Consider the following 19,426-nt stretch of genomic DNA (forward strand, 5'->3'; position numbering starts at 1 on the left):
TGGTAGTGGGAGACCCCAGCATGCTAGACTTCTGCAGAATAAAACCCTCTTTGCACTTACACACTATTTGAGTCAGGGAGGTCACTCTTCAGCAAATCATGGACCCTTACACATTCAGGCATGGTAGGTTTGTTGTTGTTTTCAATATTTAATTTTTTGAAATAATAATTACATAATTTCTCCCTTCCCGTACAACCCTTTAAACACTCTCAGCATTTCTTAAGAAAAAAAAAGATCTTGCTGCAAATGAGCAGATATTCTGCTCATGTTTCCAGCAGATACTTTAAATGTATTTTATTAAGATTATAATACAGTTATATTATTTTGTCTTTCCTCCTTCTCTCTTCAAATCTTCCCATATACCCATTCTTTTTCTTTCAAGTTAGTGATTTCTCTTTTTATTAATTGTATGTGTATATACATATATATGTGTACATATATGTAAGTCTATAGGTACCTGAATACAACCTGCTTATTCTGTATGTTACTTGTATGTATATTTTTAGGTCTGATCATTTGGTATGGGGTGGCCAATTACTTTTCCAGGGGAAAGACTATTTCTCCTGCTCTCAGGATTCCTTTCTTATCTTTAGTTTTTTTGTCTAGAAGTAAGAGCTCCTGGGCTCCCCCAAATCCTCATATGCTGTGTTTATATGTCTATTGGTGCCCCCTTGTTCAGTTCATGTTTAGGCATGAGACATTTTTTGATGCTTCATATGAATACTGAACTTACATAATTCCTCTCCTTCCCTCTCCCACTGTGACTCCCTTTGTATCTCCTTCATTCCTTTCCAAATTCACAAACTCTTTTCCTTTATTGTTGTACACACACACACACACACACACACACACACACACACACTCACACACACACATACACACACACACACACACACAGTTTGTTGAGTCTATTGGGTGTTGTGTTTAGGGCTCATCCCTTGGGAATGTATAAACTATGAGGAAGCTTATCTTAGTCAAACTTCTATTGCTATGAAGAGATACAATGACCATCTCAGTTCCTATAAAGGAAAACACTTAGTTGGGTATGGGTTACAGGTGCAGAGGTATAGTCCATTATTGTCATGGCAGGAAGCATGGCAGCATAGAGACAGACATGCCACTGGAAAGGTAACTGGCAATTCTACATCCAATTGGGCAGGCAGCAAGGAGACAGAGAGAGAGAGACTGGGTCTGCCTTGAGAATTTGAAACCCCAACCAAAGTCCCTCCCAGTGACATACTTTCTCCAACAAGGCCGCATTCACTCTAACAAAGCCACACCTTCTAATCCCTGTCATGTAGTGATACTCCCTAATGCCTGAGCATTCAAATCTCTGAGCTACTGGGGACCACTCTTTTTTAAATCATGGGTAGGCTCATCACTGGAGAAAGCCAATGGAGACCATTCTTATTCAAACCAAGGGTGGGCTCATCACTGGAGAAGGCCTATCTCACTTTCTCAGTGGTCATGGAGTACACTAGCTCTTTATCTTGGTATAGGGTCTTTTGGGTTTATTCTGGCCACACTGGCAGTGCAACTACTGTGTTGATCAGGTCTTGTTTGAGGAATCCACTTTGGGATTTCATGAGTGTAGTTTCCCTATTATACATAAGACACCATCTCAGAGCAGATATTTTGGCCTCCAAATCTTAGTCTTTCCACCCTGTATTGTGTTACATTCCTTGGGCCTGGGATTGGAGTTTTATCTTAGATGTATCAAGTAGGATTTGGTATACCACACTCCACTGTTCTCTGGTTTTGACCAGTTGTAGAATTTTGTACTTGTCTGGGTGTGCTACAGAAAGAGGCTTCTTTGAGGAGGGCTGAGAACTACACTTACCTATGGGTGTAAGGTAGCTATTTGGAATGCAATCATACTGGTTTAGGAAACTAGTGGTAATTGGTTCTCCTCCAGGATATTTTTAGAGCACGTCAGTTAACTGTAAAATATAAGAAGAGCGTTTCTACTGACAGCACTTGCTCAGTGGAAACCTTGCACTCTGGAAAATGGATTTGCTCCTGTCTTTATTGGGATCCACTTTCTGTATCTTAGAAAGACAAGTTCTGTCATAACTATTCCAAGTTTAAGAACTAAGTCCAGGAAGCCTTTTCCAGCTGTTCATCGTGTGAACCAAACTGTCTACATGGCATAAATAAATTGTTAAAAATGGCATAAGCTTAAAGGAGCCCCTTGAAAAGAGCACAGCAAAATAGAAAAATCCATACTATATATAACTGAGAAAAATGGATATAAAACGCACAAAAGTAGTCATTTTATGTTAGATTAATAGCTTCTGACTTTAAGACGAGGAGAATTTTCAGGGCATCTTCAGATACAGATAGGCTCATGTCTGATGACATCAGACTTCAAGGACCTTCTTCTTCTGTGACATTTCTCCTGGAAAAAAAAAGGAGGCCCAAGGAGGGATATTTCTCTGTTGAATTGCTGGTAATGCCATAACTTTTGAAAACAATTTCTTTAAATCAAACATTTAGCAACATCTATCCTCTAGGTCTTCTATTAAACTCCTAGCAAGTTGACTGTCAAGGAAAAGGGAGACCTGATTTTAAGACTGTCAGCCTATGTTGGACCTCAGTTACTTGCTGAAATGTGCAGGACCCATGGGCCATGTAACCTCCATTTTAGCCCCTCCTACTGTATCTTTTAGTTAATTGATGCAAAATATAACTCAATGCAGATATAATGATTGATTAACTTTCAACTTTATTTTTTTAAAGTATGCACAGGAATACAATCAGCTACTCAACATGGTTTTTAAAATTAGAGTACACATTACTGAAAGAGCAGTTATCAGATGACTGTACACCAAAGATTATATCACACACACACACACAAATGTTGTGCCTTAAACCAATTTACCAACACTTTTCCCTCCTTTTCAGTAAAAAATGACTATGTTTTTCCTGAGTGGACACTGTTGCTTCCCACTGGTCCTTATCCTGCACATGTACCCTGGCACGTTTCTTTACCCAGCAACCATATGATACCACTGAAAACAAAGCTTTACTGTGTTCTACCAAGCTCTGAATCACAAGGTGATTTCCTGTGGCAGGCAGGCTTCTAAGATGGCCCCACTTGGTATACTTATACTCTCTGGTTATAATGGACAACACCTAAGAAGGTTCACCTTCATGTATGTAGACTATCTTGTTATCTATAACTTATTGATAAAAATAGAAATTGTAAATACTCTTGCTATTCTTACATTTCTTGGGAAAATGGATTGAGCCGAGGGGACTAAGGTGCCCAGATCAATCCTTGATCTGAGATAATAAAAAAGAAATTATGTTGAGTGGACCCAAGTAGGAGCTAACAGAGACATTTAGAGAGCCCAAGATTTTCCCAGAAGTCAGCATGATGTATCCTCAAGCAGGAAGCCTGGTTGATAGGTTATTAAAGAGGCATTCATACTTTTCATTACTGATTTCTGCTCCAACATGTAGCAATACCTTATATCACCTGTCTATCCCTCCAAATTTGGAGGCAGTTGTTTATTTCACCATGGCGATTGAGCAATCTAAGACGACATTGCTTTGCATATGGATCAGTCTCTTTCTATTTTTAAAAAATTATTTATCTTGTTATATGGACAAGAGTGTAAGAGTTTCCAAAGGCCTTGTATATTGGACCAGAAATCACAAGACTCAAAGCTTTCCAAAGCAATGAGAAAGCCCTCTGAGAATTGCACACCGATTTCTAGTTTCTCACCTTGCCGGCGATGCCTTGCTTCCCTTTATAGTTTATTGGCTAGTATAAATAATATAGTTATGCTCAATTTTTACATTCTAAGGAAACATAACCCTTCATTGTGGAAGAAGAAGAACCAGAATCACCACTAAAAACTTGTTCATGATGGAAGTCAGAGTGCGCTATGCAGGATGGTATTTCTAACTCCACTCAATTGCTCCACTCCCTCCTCTAAATTTCACAGAATCACATCAGAGCACAATGCATTACAATAAGCTCATTATGCCAGAAGCTCTGTTTGCTGTTTGTGTGTCCCTTCCCTGCTCTGATCAGTGTGAGCACCACAGAAATAGAAATTGTCTATTCTGTTCGCATTTTATCCCCAGAGTCCAGATTATTCCCGGGCTCAGTACATATTTGGCTAATGAATTAGTGGAGGTTTCTTTGTTTAAATCCCAAGAACTCGGAAAAACAAAATGGAATTACTGTTTGAACTTTCTATGTCAGCCATGTTGGGCTCAGAAACAGTCTCCAGCAGAGATGAAGCCACATTTAGCTTGGGTAGACGCTGTCAGACGGGGCAAACGCAGTCTTCGCTATAACCACAAGGAAAGGATGAAAAAGGTTTTCCGGGAATGTGCTGCCCGTTAAGGCCAGGATATATATTGCCTGAGGGTAAAAGATCTTGAAAATGAGTTTAGGCTTTTAAACAACACAGGCAAACAGTGTCAATAATTTGAAAATCTCTCATTCAAGAATTGTCATGCCGGACAGACAGACTTATTCTGAAGTCAAGGGCATGCAGGTCTCATTCCTTACTGATGAACAAAAATGCACTTACCTCTTGCATAGGAAATGCAGACACAGAGCTGGGAATGTTCCCTTCTCAAGGACGACTTGCAGGTCCCGATGTGGTGGACACATTATTTCCTGCTGCTTCAATGACGTGGTCTCTATGCTTTCTAAGGCTTATCTCGTCTGCTGTGCTTAATGAGTGCACTCAGGCATGTAATGAAGAACAACACTGTCACACAAACAATTCATTGAAACCCAGAGATATGCTGATTTTTATCAATTATATTATTCAGCAGAGTAAATTTGCAATTTATTTTTTTAGAGCACATAGATTGAGTGACACGTGGCATATTAGCACTCATGACACTAACAGCTGTGCTAGAATCTTAAATTACTGGCATTTTGCTACACCAGGTATACGGTTTTACTGCTTGCTAAAGGAGAGATGTTAGATCCATGTTATTGCCCATCCCATGCCTTCTTGTATGAAACTTATACTAATCTTAATGCATTGGACAGCCAAAGGCATGGACTTCTGTAGCAAATGGATTTCATTTTCTCTGCCATTGACCTCAGGTGATGGGAAAGACATGGTCAAGAGTGTATAAATTATCCCATTTGTGGACTTGAACTCTTCCAGCTATTCAAATGTTGACTGATTTTAGCAAATCACTGGTATATTCCCCCATTTCCTCAACGAGATAGTTTTTAGAGTTTAGAACGCACATTTATACATATCCTCTCTGATCTTTACATCTCTGGGAGCTTAGGTGCCCAAGGGCTCTTACTTCCATTTCTGGCTGCGGTCCTGTAAAGTTGAGGGGGAAGAAGTCTGGGATATTGACTCTGAGCACAGTGCCTTTTCCATTTAACAGCAGTGGTATTCAGGCTTCTGCTTTCTCATTTCAAGACAAGAACCAACATTCTCACTTTTCCAGCTTAGCCAGGTTATTGTAAGGATGAGTTTTAAATACTGTGAGTAGTCAAAGCCATTTGTAATCATAAAATCTTGCCTTTTTTAGGTCTAAACCTTCTTAGAAATAATAACATCAACACAAAAGCCTTTCTCTACTTCCTTCCACGGAGAATATCCAACACTGGTATGTGTTTTCACAGTCATCTGTTCAATATGTAAATGTTGAAGAATTCAATCCTTTAACAGAAATGGGGTTGGCCATTTAAAAAGACGGGCAAATGCTAACTTCAGTTTGGCTCTCTATCAGGACTATTATCAAATTTAATATTTTCTGACAACATTTGATATTTTGCTTTAATAACATATCTTCTCTTTATCTGATTAAGCTCTGTAATATAGAAAGGGATATAAGTTTCAAGACAGAAGTATAGAACAAATGCAAATTCTATATTTCAAAATATGTTATGAAGTCTTTTTTCTAAAATGAGACTGTAAGCCTTAGGTTAGAAAAATTTTCTGCAATGGTTCATAATATCATAGTCAACTAATTTTAGATAAGCAAAAAATAGTCATGGCTAAATTGTGAATGGATATGTTTAAGTGAAACTATTTATTCATCAAATGTCATGCAAGACTATCAATCTTTTAACTTTTTTAATCCACTTGAGAAAGGAAAATTATCTTCATTTAAAGTCCATAGCCCATGACCATGATCAGTGTGATGTCACAGGGCAACTGCTCATTACTGCTGCACATACTTGTTGGTTCAAATGATTCCTTGAATGGATAAGAATTTTCAAGAAAGACCTTTTCTTAAAGCTTAACTATCCAGTTCTAAGGTCAACATAGGCAATTCCTTATAGCAGATCATCCTGGCTTAGGAAAAGTGGCAGTATTTGCTCTCAATGAAGTCAGAGAACGAGGCTTTTTATTTGAAGGAGAGAAATTGATTAGCATGTTTGGTATCAAGCTTAACAAATCAAGGCAAAGACTTTAGCGTTTTCACAGGGCAAAGTCCATCCCATTCTCAATTTGGTATTCAATAAATATATGTAAAGTGAACAGCAATTTCCACCAAGTTTCTAAGTTCTTATTCATTATGTAGAGCAACTGAGCATAGACTATAATCATCTATTTAGGAGACAAGGGGTTAATGAAATGAACTTCCTAGAAGCATTCTTTACTGCCACTTTACGAAGGTTGATTAAGAAAAACCTAAATGATGGTGGGATTTTAGGAAAGTGTCAGGCAGTAGGGCAAGGTACGAACAATATTGGAATGATTAGCCATTATGAACTTGATAATGCCCATGACTAAGCTAATCTATGAGTATGAATTGGAAATCTACATAGTCTGGTAAACTCTTTCAGCTCTCCACTGTGTAATTTAATCACCAAGAAGCAGCTAATTATTTTTATGTCCTATTACCATCCTATTATCTTGGAAATCCATACATATTCTAAACTCTGTTGTCACACACTCAGTGCCATGACATGTTACTACTTAGCTAATCTTTCATGTGTTTCATGGCTGCTACACTTATTTGTGAAACTAAGTCATACATTTCTTTTGAGCAGGAGCACTCAAGAAGGGCAGCAGAACAGTTAGGAAGACGGCTGTGGGCCAGACTTCTGGGGTTCAAAAGCTGCTTTGGAATGTTCTAGCAGTACGACTTGGGGCAGACTAAATGATGTCTTTTTGCTAACAGCTTACACACCTGCCAACTATGATAATGATACTATTTCACAGGTTGGGTTGGACCATGGTGGGAGCTAAATGAGGCAATAAACGCAGACACTCAGAACAGTTGTTGGCACACAATAAGCCTTTAATAAGTGATATTTAAAGACATGCCTGTGGGTCCTATGCTGATGTTATATAGTTCTATTTATGAGCTGCTGATGTCTCCAGTCTTGATCCCCTCACCGAGCCCTGTGTAAGTCATCTACTTGAGATAGTTACACATCTCCATCTCTGAGTTGCATTCTCACCACAAATTATCATGCCCACAAAACACACTTCTTTTTTCCCCACTTCAAATTATTCTCCCGGTCTTTTCCATTCTGATATAAAAGGGAACGTTATCCTTCCATTTCTTTCAGGTTGGAAACAAATCTAATCTCCATGTCATCACCAAGTTCTATCGTTCTCATTATCAGTTCACAGCATGTTCTAGACATTCAACAGAGTATGTCAAAAATCCAATGAAGGTACCTCACATAAAATACCAGTCAGCACCACAGTTCTTTCTGCCTCAACTTTTGTTGAAATAGTCTCTGGAATGGTCTTCTATCTAGGGATGCCTCACATCTCTTTGCTCCTCTCCAGTCAGGTTAATCTAAAGTACAGGCTTGCTTTCTGGCACATGGTAAAGAGTCAGTCATTTCACTAATGGATTGTTTATTGGGATGTTTGGAAGCTAATTGACTTACAAGGTTTTCACAGGCAGTAAGAAAATTCCATTCAAAATTGTGTAAAAGTCTAAATATTCTCTTCCCTTTAAAATAGCCATAAAATAATTCCTTCAGTAGAGTATAAGAATCGGCCTGAATTTTGAAAGATCTTTCAGAGGTTAAAATTCTGTAAGTTCATGACTTTCCTAAAGCCAGAAAGCCAGAAAAATAACTTAGATAAACACTTTATCTGGATATATGGAAAATATAGTCAGAGAAAGCCCTGAATCTGTACTTAAAAAGGCTGAATAGTGCTCTCTGCATTTGCCACAGACATCTGTGTTTTCTATTCATTCCATAGTCAGAACACATGATGTACAGAGAAGAAAAGAATAAATGTCCTCCTTAATTAGCTCTTAAACTAGCAAGCTAAGGTAGCAAACATTTTATATCAAATTATGAATCTCTAAATATTTTTCTTATGCTGTACTGCTATAATCTGTAAATATTTAAGTAGCATAAAACACATTTAAGTATCTAGCATAATTTCCTCGAATTGAGACATTTATTTATTCTTCATTTTATCTCCAGCTATCAAGAGTTCACAATCCGTGTTTCTGGAAGTAACTATAACCAGAATTTGGATGCTGTGAAGAACAGTTTCCAGTAACAATATCTCTTATGGATTGTGCTGGGGAGGGCGCAGAACATAGAACCAAGAACTCAGTGAAGGCAAGTGGATCTGTATCTCTACACAGGACCATTCCACTCTTCAACACCTCTCTTAATATCCCAGTTTTGCTGTATTCAGGAGAGGGGAACGTGTTTTTGTGTCTAGACAACGATAAAAAGAGGAGAACAATCATAGGAAGAAAAGACGGGAGAAGGGGAAAAAAGGAAAATGGGTAAAATTAATAAGATCAATTTTGAATACCACAGGAAAAACATGTATTACTCCCATATATATGGATCTATCTATCTATCTATCTATCTATCTATCTATCTATCTATCTATCTATCCACACTTGTCTATACATCTGTATGATACATGTGCATATGTGTGCAAAGATGCCTGTATAGCACAGAGCCCTCCTAGAACATAGATGGTCTTGATCTAACATCAGAGTCTCAACTAAAGGATCCAGAAGTAGGTATTCGTAGAAGAAAACTGGCTCTGGAAGTCAATCAGGACAGAACATGATGAGCCAGGAACATCCTTCTACGCTAAATACTGAGGATATATCTGCCATGTTTGGAGTGACTGTGCTCCTGATATCAGTGTGTTAAAGGCATAGCACCTACTTGCTTTTCTGATGCTGTGATAAAATGCTGCAACCATTGCAACTTATAAAAGGAAGGATTTACTGAGGGGGGGGAGCATTTGGTCTCAGGAGAAGAGAAGCTTATCATGGTGGGGAAGTGGCGGCATGTCAGCTCACAACCTGAACCACAAACACCAAACAGAAATTGAAGTAGAGAGTGCTGTGAGTCTTATAGCACTCAAAGCCTGCCCCCACCCCGCAGTGACACACTCACGTGTCATACCATATCTTCCAACCCTACCTAGTCAGTGCTGCCAACCAAGGACCAAGTATTCCAAAGTCTGAGACTAATGAGGGCTATTCCTCTTTCAAACCACTGCGGTACCCCAGCCGGTTCTTTTAGGAGGTGGTAGAGCATTTAGAAGAACAAGCCTTAAGTGTGGATCTGTGAGTGACTGGGTATGTGCCCTTAAAGGCCAATCCCCTTCTCTTTGCTGTTCTTATGAGGGTTTTCTCTGCTAAGCATTTTCCAGGCTGCACTGAAGCTTAAAGATGTTGAACAACCTAGTCACAGGCTACCACCTTCAAAGCAGTGAATTCAAGTAAAACTTTTCTTCTTATAACTTAATTATGCTAGACATTTCATTATAGCAATGGAAATTTGATTAGTATAGTGTTCAAAGAATGACAGGATCTGTCAAAAGGACATCGAAGTCGCCTTGAAGATCCATGTACTGCACAGATTTAGTGACACTTTAAGCATCAAAAGAAGAGTAATGATTATACGGTGTTATAAAAGAACAAGAATTAGTGAGTCTATCTTTGTATTAATTTTCAAAACAGACAGAAGGAGAAAGGAATATGACTTTTATTGTCAGTAGTATAGAAAAGAAAAACCCACAAAGGAATGAAGAGAATTAGAGAGGAAATTCAACAAATAAACAAAATTATGTTCTTCTATTGGATGGTGAAGGAAGGAACAGAAAAATACCTCTAAATGACTTTATGAGAGCAAATGACTTTGAGTGTGCACTATGGGTTGGAGTCTTACTCTCAGCTGCCATGTGAAATACTGTAGACTGGTTGGCTGAAGTGACAGTTACAACATTGGAGGTGAGGTCAGAGTGCTAGCATAATTGGATGTGACTAGCCATATCTTTGTTGCATGGGCACCATGATTTTTTCTTTGTGTGAGTATAGAAAGGGAGAAAGATCAAGTTCTCTGGTGAGACATATGTGGACAAGAAGAGAGATATTTGTATCCTCAGAATGCCCATGCTAGCAAGAAAAATTTCTCTCTCTCTCTCTCTCTCTCTCTCTCTCTCTCTCTCTCTCTCTCTCTCTCTCTAGCTAACCATCTATTGATATGCCATCTATCTATTTATAATCTATTGATCTATCTATCTATCTATCTATCTATCTATCTATCTATCTATCTATCTATCTATCTATCTATCTAGAGAGAGAGAGCAGATTCTGCCCTAGTAGAGGGTATGGAATGTAGTAACAACTTGAATCAGCAGCTGTTATCCCTAACACTATGTTGACGTCTTCCTGTCAGCATTCCTACCTGCTCTATGATTCTTTACTGCAACATCATGTAACTCATAAAAGTAACATTTTTGTCTCCCAAAGGACTAGTATGTCAACTGTGCTTCACCTAAAGCTTTCTATCACTTTCTTCCATTTCTCATATTATTTTTCCTAAGCATGGATAGCAAAGTAACATGGTTTCCATGCAAGCTTCTACAGGAGGGAGGCAACCAACAGCCTTGCAGTTCTGTTGACTATGAGCCACATCAGTGACCAGCATGGCACAGTAAGGATGTAGTACCGGCCCACATACCTTAGAGGTAACCAAGAGCTGTCTAAATTAGACTGAAGACCAGCACAAGAGGGGGAAATGCCTGGTACTGAAAACTAGCTAACTACTCAGTCAGTCAGTGCTAGTGTAGCCCTGGTTATTGTAGGATAATCTGTAAGTACCAACATAATTCCTAATAGCAACCTATAAATATTTGTCTTAATGCCCATAGATTAATGTAGTCTTTACTCCTCATCAAGGAAACTTCTCTTTACAACAGATGGAAAGCACTACAGAATACCACAATCTAAATGCAGAGTTGTAGAGCCAAGATTGGAAGGATACAACTATAAAAATATTCCTGCATCTAAAGCTCAGGGAACATTGCAGAAGACGGAGTAGAAAGGTGATTAGTCAGGGAATCTGGAAATTTGCTGTGAGGTTGTCTTCTAGAAACAGCAGACACACTACATCCATAGTCTTACCAACATAAATGCCCAAATATGATCTGAACAAGAACAACATCACCAAGCATGCCACAGTGCATGGTTGAAAGGCCTATGAGGACTCAGGCCTACACAAAGAACCACAGGTAACTGAGGAAGTTTAGGAGCAGGGGAGGTGGTCTTCCCCAGGAAGAGGAGGAAAGTTGGTTGTTTGAAAATATGGTTCCCCCTGAAAACATAGAGGCAAGAAATATTATATGAACTGGGGTTATATTTAGGCTTGTATGTTTATGTACACATATATGTGCAATAACAATGCAAAAAAGAGATCATGCATGACAAAGAACAGGGAGAGATATATGGAAGGATTTGGAAGGAGGAAGGGGAAGAGAAAAATGTAAAAAAAAATTAAGCAATTTTTTCTTCTTTATCCATAAGCTGAAAAATGTTTTAAAACATTGGAAAACCTGGCCTTTTAATCAACAGTATTATTTTGATTGGTAAATCATAATTATGTACATTTATGAGTTTCCGTGTGATGTTTTGATACACACATAAACATATATAGCACAATTAAGACTGGGTAATGAGCACATCTATCATCTTGATTGCCCATCATTTTCCGCGTGAGACATTTGTAATGTACTCTCATAGCTATTGAGAAATATTCACTATTGGGGATGATAGTACTTTTGGCATGCAAAGATTTCAATCATTTATTTTTGTGGGTCCTCTGCCTGGGCTTTTATATAGAGACTCTGAGAAAAGCTGAGCACATGACAAGTTGTTGGGATTGTGTGTGTGTGTGTGTGTGTGTGTGTGTGTGTGTGTGTGTGTGTGTGTGTCCTTAGGCAGGAGACAGCACACTGTCTCCATCTATTATGAGCCTCCGGAGTAGGATGTGATTATTCAGTGTGCCAGCTTTGTTTGCAAACCTGCTAGAGAGAGTTCCTGCAGTAGATAAGCTAGCTTTTCTTCAGACAGCCAAGTAGGATATAAGCATTTTTCTTTATGAAAATGTGCCAGAAATGTCAAAGCACTCTGAAAGTGCTAAAGGCTGTGTACAAGAGGTGAGTTGATAGAATCTGTGCAGAAGCCTGTACTTCAGCTTAGCAGGACTTCCACATGGCTGTCTCCTCAGCCCTTGTGTTCAGGCATCCATTGATGACAAGCTCTACATCTGGGCACCCCCTCCTGAATGCTTCAATAAGTCCTCTACCCATTTCTAGATGAGTTTGTAGAATATCCTTCTTAGAAGCTTTGTGAGGAAGCAGTCCGGGGACCGTTACATATGCTATTATCTCTTGGCATCTGCAGTGTTTTGGTCCTAGGCTCCTTTACTGCAGACCTCAAAACCATATATACTCAAATCCCTCATTAAAAATGGTACACAGTTTACACATAACGTATACAGCCTCCTGGACACTTTAAATTGTCTCTAGAATGTGTCTACCTAATATCATTTCTGAATATATATGTCTTTCAAAAATATTTTTGAGGGTTGAAGAGATGGACCAACAGTTAAGGGCACATTTTGATCTTGCCAAAGATCCAGGGCTTGGTTCTCAGTACCCACACAGTGGCTCAGAGCCCTGGATAACTCCAGTTCCAGGGTATCTGGTAATGACTCTGGTCTTCACAAGCACCAAGCATGTATGTGGCACACACAAATACACATAGGCAAATCTATTTGTCTGTCTATCTATATATCTATTATTTGTGAAATATATAATATATATTTACCCACTTTATAGTTGGGGAAATGAGAAGAGAGAAGAACAGGTTAGGATATGGATATTATGAGTAAGCAATTGTTAATCACAAAGCACAATTAAATTGGAATAAATATAAAGTGCAGATTATGAAATGTAGCTAATCTAAGCTATGATCTTGTTTCTCTCTCTTTTATTTCAGCCAGTAGCTGCCAGTGATCTTTTGCCTTTTCCATGAGGAATAAAGAAGCCAGGGAAGAGACAAGAATCAGTGTAGCATTTAAACAACAGTGTTCTCCAGCCTGCCATAGCCTGCTCAATGTGATGCTATAAGTAGCTGGTGTTGCCGTGGCAACATGACAATGGTAAACAAAGATGTTTTCTGAATAGCTGCAGCAAATGTGGCTTTTATGTCACACCCTCCTTCTACTACCAACCCCCTACCATCATAAAAGAGAGTTTGCCACAAATTGGGTTTTCCACATTGAGACAGAATAGGTGGAGGGGGCCAGTATTTTCTTGATTATTTGTTTTGCTCCGCAATTTTACAATGCTGGAAATTTTGTTGACCCAACTCAATTTAGAGAATATCGTATTGCATATTGAACTCTAACATTCCCTGTTGTGTGGCACTGCTAAGAATGTACTAGGTGAAAACTCTCTGATGGTGAATCTCGGGTTGTGAGACGCCGGGGTGCCCTTACCTCATGAGGTCACACAGCCAAGTACAGCATGAAGGTTCTTAGAAGCCAATGAGCAGGTGTAGAATGGCACTCTGGAGATAATGCTGATCTGCCGGAGCCTGGAGGAAAACAGTCTGGGACGTTAGAATATTGTTCAATGAGTGAAATAAAGTAATGAGGAGAATGATGTGCTCAGGCAGACATGTGGGTGCTTACAATGCTTCTGTAATCTCTATAGCAAAGATGACAAGTCATTATGCTGCTTACTAAAATATAGTTCATTTTAAAACATTGTCCTGTGGAAGGAGAATGGAGGGAAGGAAAATATAGCAAGAGTATGTTTACTGCAGTGCCAACAGTTGCCTATGGCTCCAAGTACTGAGTTCCTGACACCTAATACATATTTAATTTTTCTTCCGCAAAGGCATCGCTCCTTGAGGTAGTTGTAATATAATGTCTCCTATGAAAGGATTAACTCTTTTGATGGGACCCCATTTATTTACATATTTAATTTATTGCAAATTACAATACAAAGTAACTGATTTCCCTAGGAGGATTTTCATACGTATTTAGTTGTGGTTGATCCACTCCTGCTTGCCTGTCCTCTTTACATGCTTGTGAACTTTAGCCCCCAGTATTTCTCTCGAATGTTCTACTCTCCTCCCTCTCTCTCTCCTTAGCAAAGTAGAAACTTTCCCCTCTCCTTGGCCTCTTTCCAGTTTCATGATCTATACTAAGTCACTCTCCCAGAAATGCACACGTTGGGCAAATTAGAAACATATGAAAAGGCATGTCGCATTGCCTATTTTGGCCTGGCGACCTCATTTAATGTATTTTCCAGTTGTATCCATTCTCTTGCACGTGTCCAAATTTCACTTTTAGTTATGGTGGAATAAACCTCCATGGTGTGTGCACACCAAATTTGCATCACGCACCCATTGGTTGAGGGACTCTAGGCTGACTCCATGACCTTGCTGTTGTGAACTGAAGAGCAGCAACATGGGCAAGCCAGTGCCTTTATGGGGGATATAGCGTCTACACATATAGCGAATGCGTATGCAACAGTGGCATAATTAGGTCATGGGATAGCTCTAGTCTTTTGAGAAAAGGCTGCAATAGCCTCTAGGATGGCTACACAAGTCTCTGTGCCCATTGACAGTCAATAAGAGCGCTTCCTTTTCCATATCCTCATGGCAAACTGTTACTTATTTTCTCTGACTCGGGTGACTGTTTAAAAATATGAGACAGTAACCTGCAGATGTGTGTCCTAGTTAGGCATGTTTGCATTTAGAGCTCAAACTATTTTCTGTGTGAAAATTAATTCATGGCAGGATTCGGAAACAGAAGGGCAGAAACTGAAGGACAGATTTTGATGGGAGTCAAGGCTTGGAAACAGTGTCTCGATCCTAGTGTTTGGATAAACTTGAGTCCAGAGAAAAGTCACTGCTTCCTGTCTCTGCTTTCTGCAGCCTGAAGTGTCAAGTTCACTTGGGTGTATGTTTTGTTCCCGGTCAAGATGCTATATAACAAATTCTATGAGTGTGAGGAGAGAGAAGAAGAGAAACTAACACTTGGCACCCCAAAACACCTACCATTGAACTTATTTTCCTATCTATGGACAGAGAAGATTGTGTGCATGGAAATGGAGGTGTTAGAGGAAAATGTATAGACCGTATAGTGAAAGACAGTGCCAAGAACACAGAGGAGGGCGGAATGAGAAATGCTAAGGGAAAAGCACAGACATGAATGCTTCCCAACTCTGTTTCTTCCCGGATTCTGACTCCTCTCTACCCATTTCTGATCACTGCGGGTGCACAGACAGTGATTTGTGAGCATCTGCTCATCTTATTGGAACCCCATGATCTCTGGGGGAAGTTCTGTGAAGCAGGGCGCATAAGCTGAGTTGCAAAACCATTAGCAGTGACAGAGGCAGGGAGGGACCTCTTCCCTGAAGGCCTGCTTTGGGCCTAGTTTTTCCTAATTAAATGCTGCCACCCCTGCAGATGGGGAAGGGAGATAGCCACTTCTTGCCAAATTCCCTAAGCAATCAGACTTTTGTTCAGAGTTCAAGAAGAGTGCTACTCTTTGAAGAAAGATAAGGGCTTAATGGAGTCTGGAAATTTAATTCAAAGTAAATGATACCTGAAAGCTAGCATTATAAAGCTCAATGAATTAGTTATGCTGCAGGATTAGGGAGCAGAAAGCAGCAGCGTGTTTCTAAAGAACTTATTAGGGACAAGTTGTCTAGTCTGAGTTCAGATTTTCATTTTCCCAATAATCAGAGCACTTATCAACGCCCATGAGGATATAATTCCTGATGATTTTCCAGGGTGAACAGAAACTTACACTCTACTTATCATACAGAGTAGAGCTATTGCAAAGACAAAATGGACACCTAAAAGTGAAATTACATTAAGACAACAAACACAAGCTAGACAGTAAGTCTAAGCAAATTAGACAGCTAGAGGCACGCCCCTTGTCTATACATCCACTCTATAGATGTAGACAATTGGTTCTGGAACGGTGGCTGTGAATGCCTTTTCAGGCTGCTTGGCCTGGCCTATGGGAGCTGACTTGCTAATAGACATCAGTCCTCATCCAGCCGTCTCTACATTTTCAGTTCTGAGGCCCAGTAAATCCAAGAAACTTCCTCACTGCCTCACAGCAATCTCTATATCGTATTTCTCTTGTGTTCTAGAGTTTCCTTAACCCTCATTCTTACATCTGCATGAATGCTGCCTGTTGCCTCTCTGGGACTAATTATGATAGTAAAGCACCCAGGATATAATTTAAAGAGGGTGATTTCACTCCCCAGCATCCAGAGCACATGTATTCCAATATTCTATATTTCAAGACATGATTGTCTGGAATGTTGCTGCATTTGGAATAATATTGAATGTTTGGAATAGTGCTAAAACATATCTTTCATGAGGAACAGAAGGTAAGCTAGGCCCACTGTTGAGGATACCTAGGGTGAAGTCATCAATCCCTGTTAGGGGCCATTGTCCTAACCAGCATTTCTGAATGATGGCATATTGTCCTACTTTTTGTATGAAATAACTAATTTTGTTAGTGTACAAGCAAAGAATGAACTATTTAAGTCTCTTGCCACAGTTGGAATCCCATTCCTTAGAAGTGGATGCTAGGGATGAAACTGACAGCCAGAAGGTGAAATTGAAGTTAGTCAACTGGGGCCATGTTTAAGCCAAGTGTTGAAGGACAGATTAGCATGAAATCTTTGGCTGATAGGTAGAACTTCAGCTGGTAACATATTTCCATAGCCCACTTTTATAACACCAAAGTATTTTTCAATATTCGCGGTGGCTTGATCCAGCTCTTTGCTCTAATTGGATGAGCCAGATAAGCCTTCTACATTGTAAGATGATTTTTATGTCTTTATGTAGGATCTCTTTTGCCTCTGGATTTTGGTCATGGATTTCTGCAAAGCTCTAAAATTGTATGTTGGGATTTTCCGTGTCTGATGCCGTTGTTGCGTTTGTGTTTCGTAATGCTGGAGATTGAAATTGGGGACTTGTGCATACTGGGCAGGCACAGCACCACTGAGCCGTATCATCTGTTGTTTGATTTTTTTTTTCTTTTTTGGCTGGAGTTAAGACAAAGCTGGCTGCTTCCGTTTGTGTTTATGTTTATTCAATCCATGATCTTATTGTCTTTGGACAAATTCTTTACATGGACGCACACACACACATACACACACACACACACACACACACACACACACACACACACGCAAACATCTAAATACACACAGAACAACAGGATTTGTTGAAGTACTGGGGGCGGGGGGAGGGGGTGTGTGCGCATGGCATCAGATCCTCAGTGAGCTCCTCTGCCGGCGCACTTGGATGGCTCTGATCTCCTTGGTTACTCCAAGGAAAAGGAGGGAAGAGAGCAGAGCACCCGTGAGGATCTGATTCTCAGGGAAACTTTGCTTGTTTTGTTTGGGCGCAGTAAAAGACAAGCGTTACTTAGTTCTTGTAAGAAATCCCAGCTGCAGAGGGGGCTGCTGACCACAGTATGGACTGTTGCCAAACCTTCTGCTGGAGAGCCGCTGGGGCCCAGAAATACTTGCAAAGGAGCAGATATTTTCAGAGAGAGAGAGAGAGAGAGAGAGAGAGAGAGAGAGAGAGAGAGAGAGAGAGAGAGAGAGAATGAGAAAGCGAGCGAGCTCATGGAAGCAATTTCAGATAAAGGGGCTTGATCTGTGAGTATGTCTAATGAACAGCTTATTGGTTCAGGGACCACATTCACAGGATTATTCCCACGGCCTGGGCCTTTTGTTGCAAGTAGCTTGGGAAAACCTTTGTCCTGGCTTAGGTGACACCAGGGATGGGCTGATGGCTCTGTAGCTATGTACTGTTATTGTAGGAGCATTACTTCCTAAACTAGGAACTGAATTTAGTCTTGTACATATGAGATGAGTACTGTAGCACTAAGCCACACCTCCTGCCTTAGGTATATAATATGACGTGGCAGATTAGAGCCGAGTACAGTACATGACTGGAATCCCACCACTCAGAAGACTGATAGAAGTTCAACCCAAATTGGGTTACATAGTGACTTCAAAGGTATCCTGAACTACATAGGAAGACTTGGTCTCTAAAAAATTGTCTCTAAAAAGGAAACATGTTGTGGTAAAAAATAAAAAGCGGTGGAACCGGTTCCCGTGAGTACCCTGGAGGTTGCTTGTTCCGGCTCCAATGGGCCATTGGAACCCGCGCTAATTCATCTAAGATGAGTGTCTCTCCTGACTGCTCTCTGCTAGCCTCGAACTCTCTGGTTCCAGCTACCCGGTAAGATCAAGACTCAGACTGTAACCCAACAATCAGATTTATGTGTTAGATTATCAATCTGCAATACATTTACACAATAAACTTACAACTGATTGATAAGGATATAAACTGCCCACCTAGATAAGATAAATTTGCCTACAGAAATCCATCCCAGCTACTTTGGCTATTCAAGACCACCCAGATCTGAGTCATCTTTCCCCATCTACATCTTGATTCTCCTTCCTTCTCTTTCTCTCCCGCCTTACAAAAGCTTTGTCCTGCCTTATTTTTTTTACTGTTCAATCAATCATGGCCTTGACCTAACCTGTCTGCCTTCCCCTGCATTATGACATCAACCTCCAGAAACACACACACACACACACACACACACACACACACACACACACACATGTGCACACACACACTAAAATGAATTATAATCTATACTTGGGCTTTTTATTGCATGCTTGTAATATCACTGAGTTTTGAGTAGGGTCACTGAATTTGGGGCTAGCCTGGGCTACAAAGTGGCACTGTCTCTAAGAGAAGTACTATATAGATGATAATGTGGTTCCTTTGCCTAGAGAAAGGAAGCTGTACTATTGCAACTGTGGAAAGCATGTACGGCTGAGTCAGTAGACTTTGCTCCATTCCATCATGGTAGGTCTCTTTGTCACAAGAACATTCTTCACATCTTCCATTTATTTGTTTGTTTGTTACAGTGATGCTAATCATCCCATTCTGCTAAGACTGTGAATAAGATCCAGAGACAGGGAAGAACCTGCATAGCTAGCTGACCACTCCCATTGCTTTACACTGTAAGTGTGCCTTGGTGAGGGGCACCCTTCCTCAGTTTGGAATCCATTTTTAAAACAAACAAGACAAACAAAGGGGGTTTCAAAATATTAGTTTA

This window comes from Rattus norvegicus, chromosome 3 (assembly GCF_036323735.1).
Source record: "Rattus norvegicus strain BN/NHsdMcwi chromosome 3, GRCr8, whole genome shotgun sequence".
In the NCBI taxonomy this organism is placed as follows: domain Eukaryota; kingdom Metazoa; phylum Chordata; class Mammalia; order Rodentia; family Muridae; genus Rattus; species Rattus norvegicus.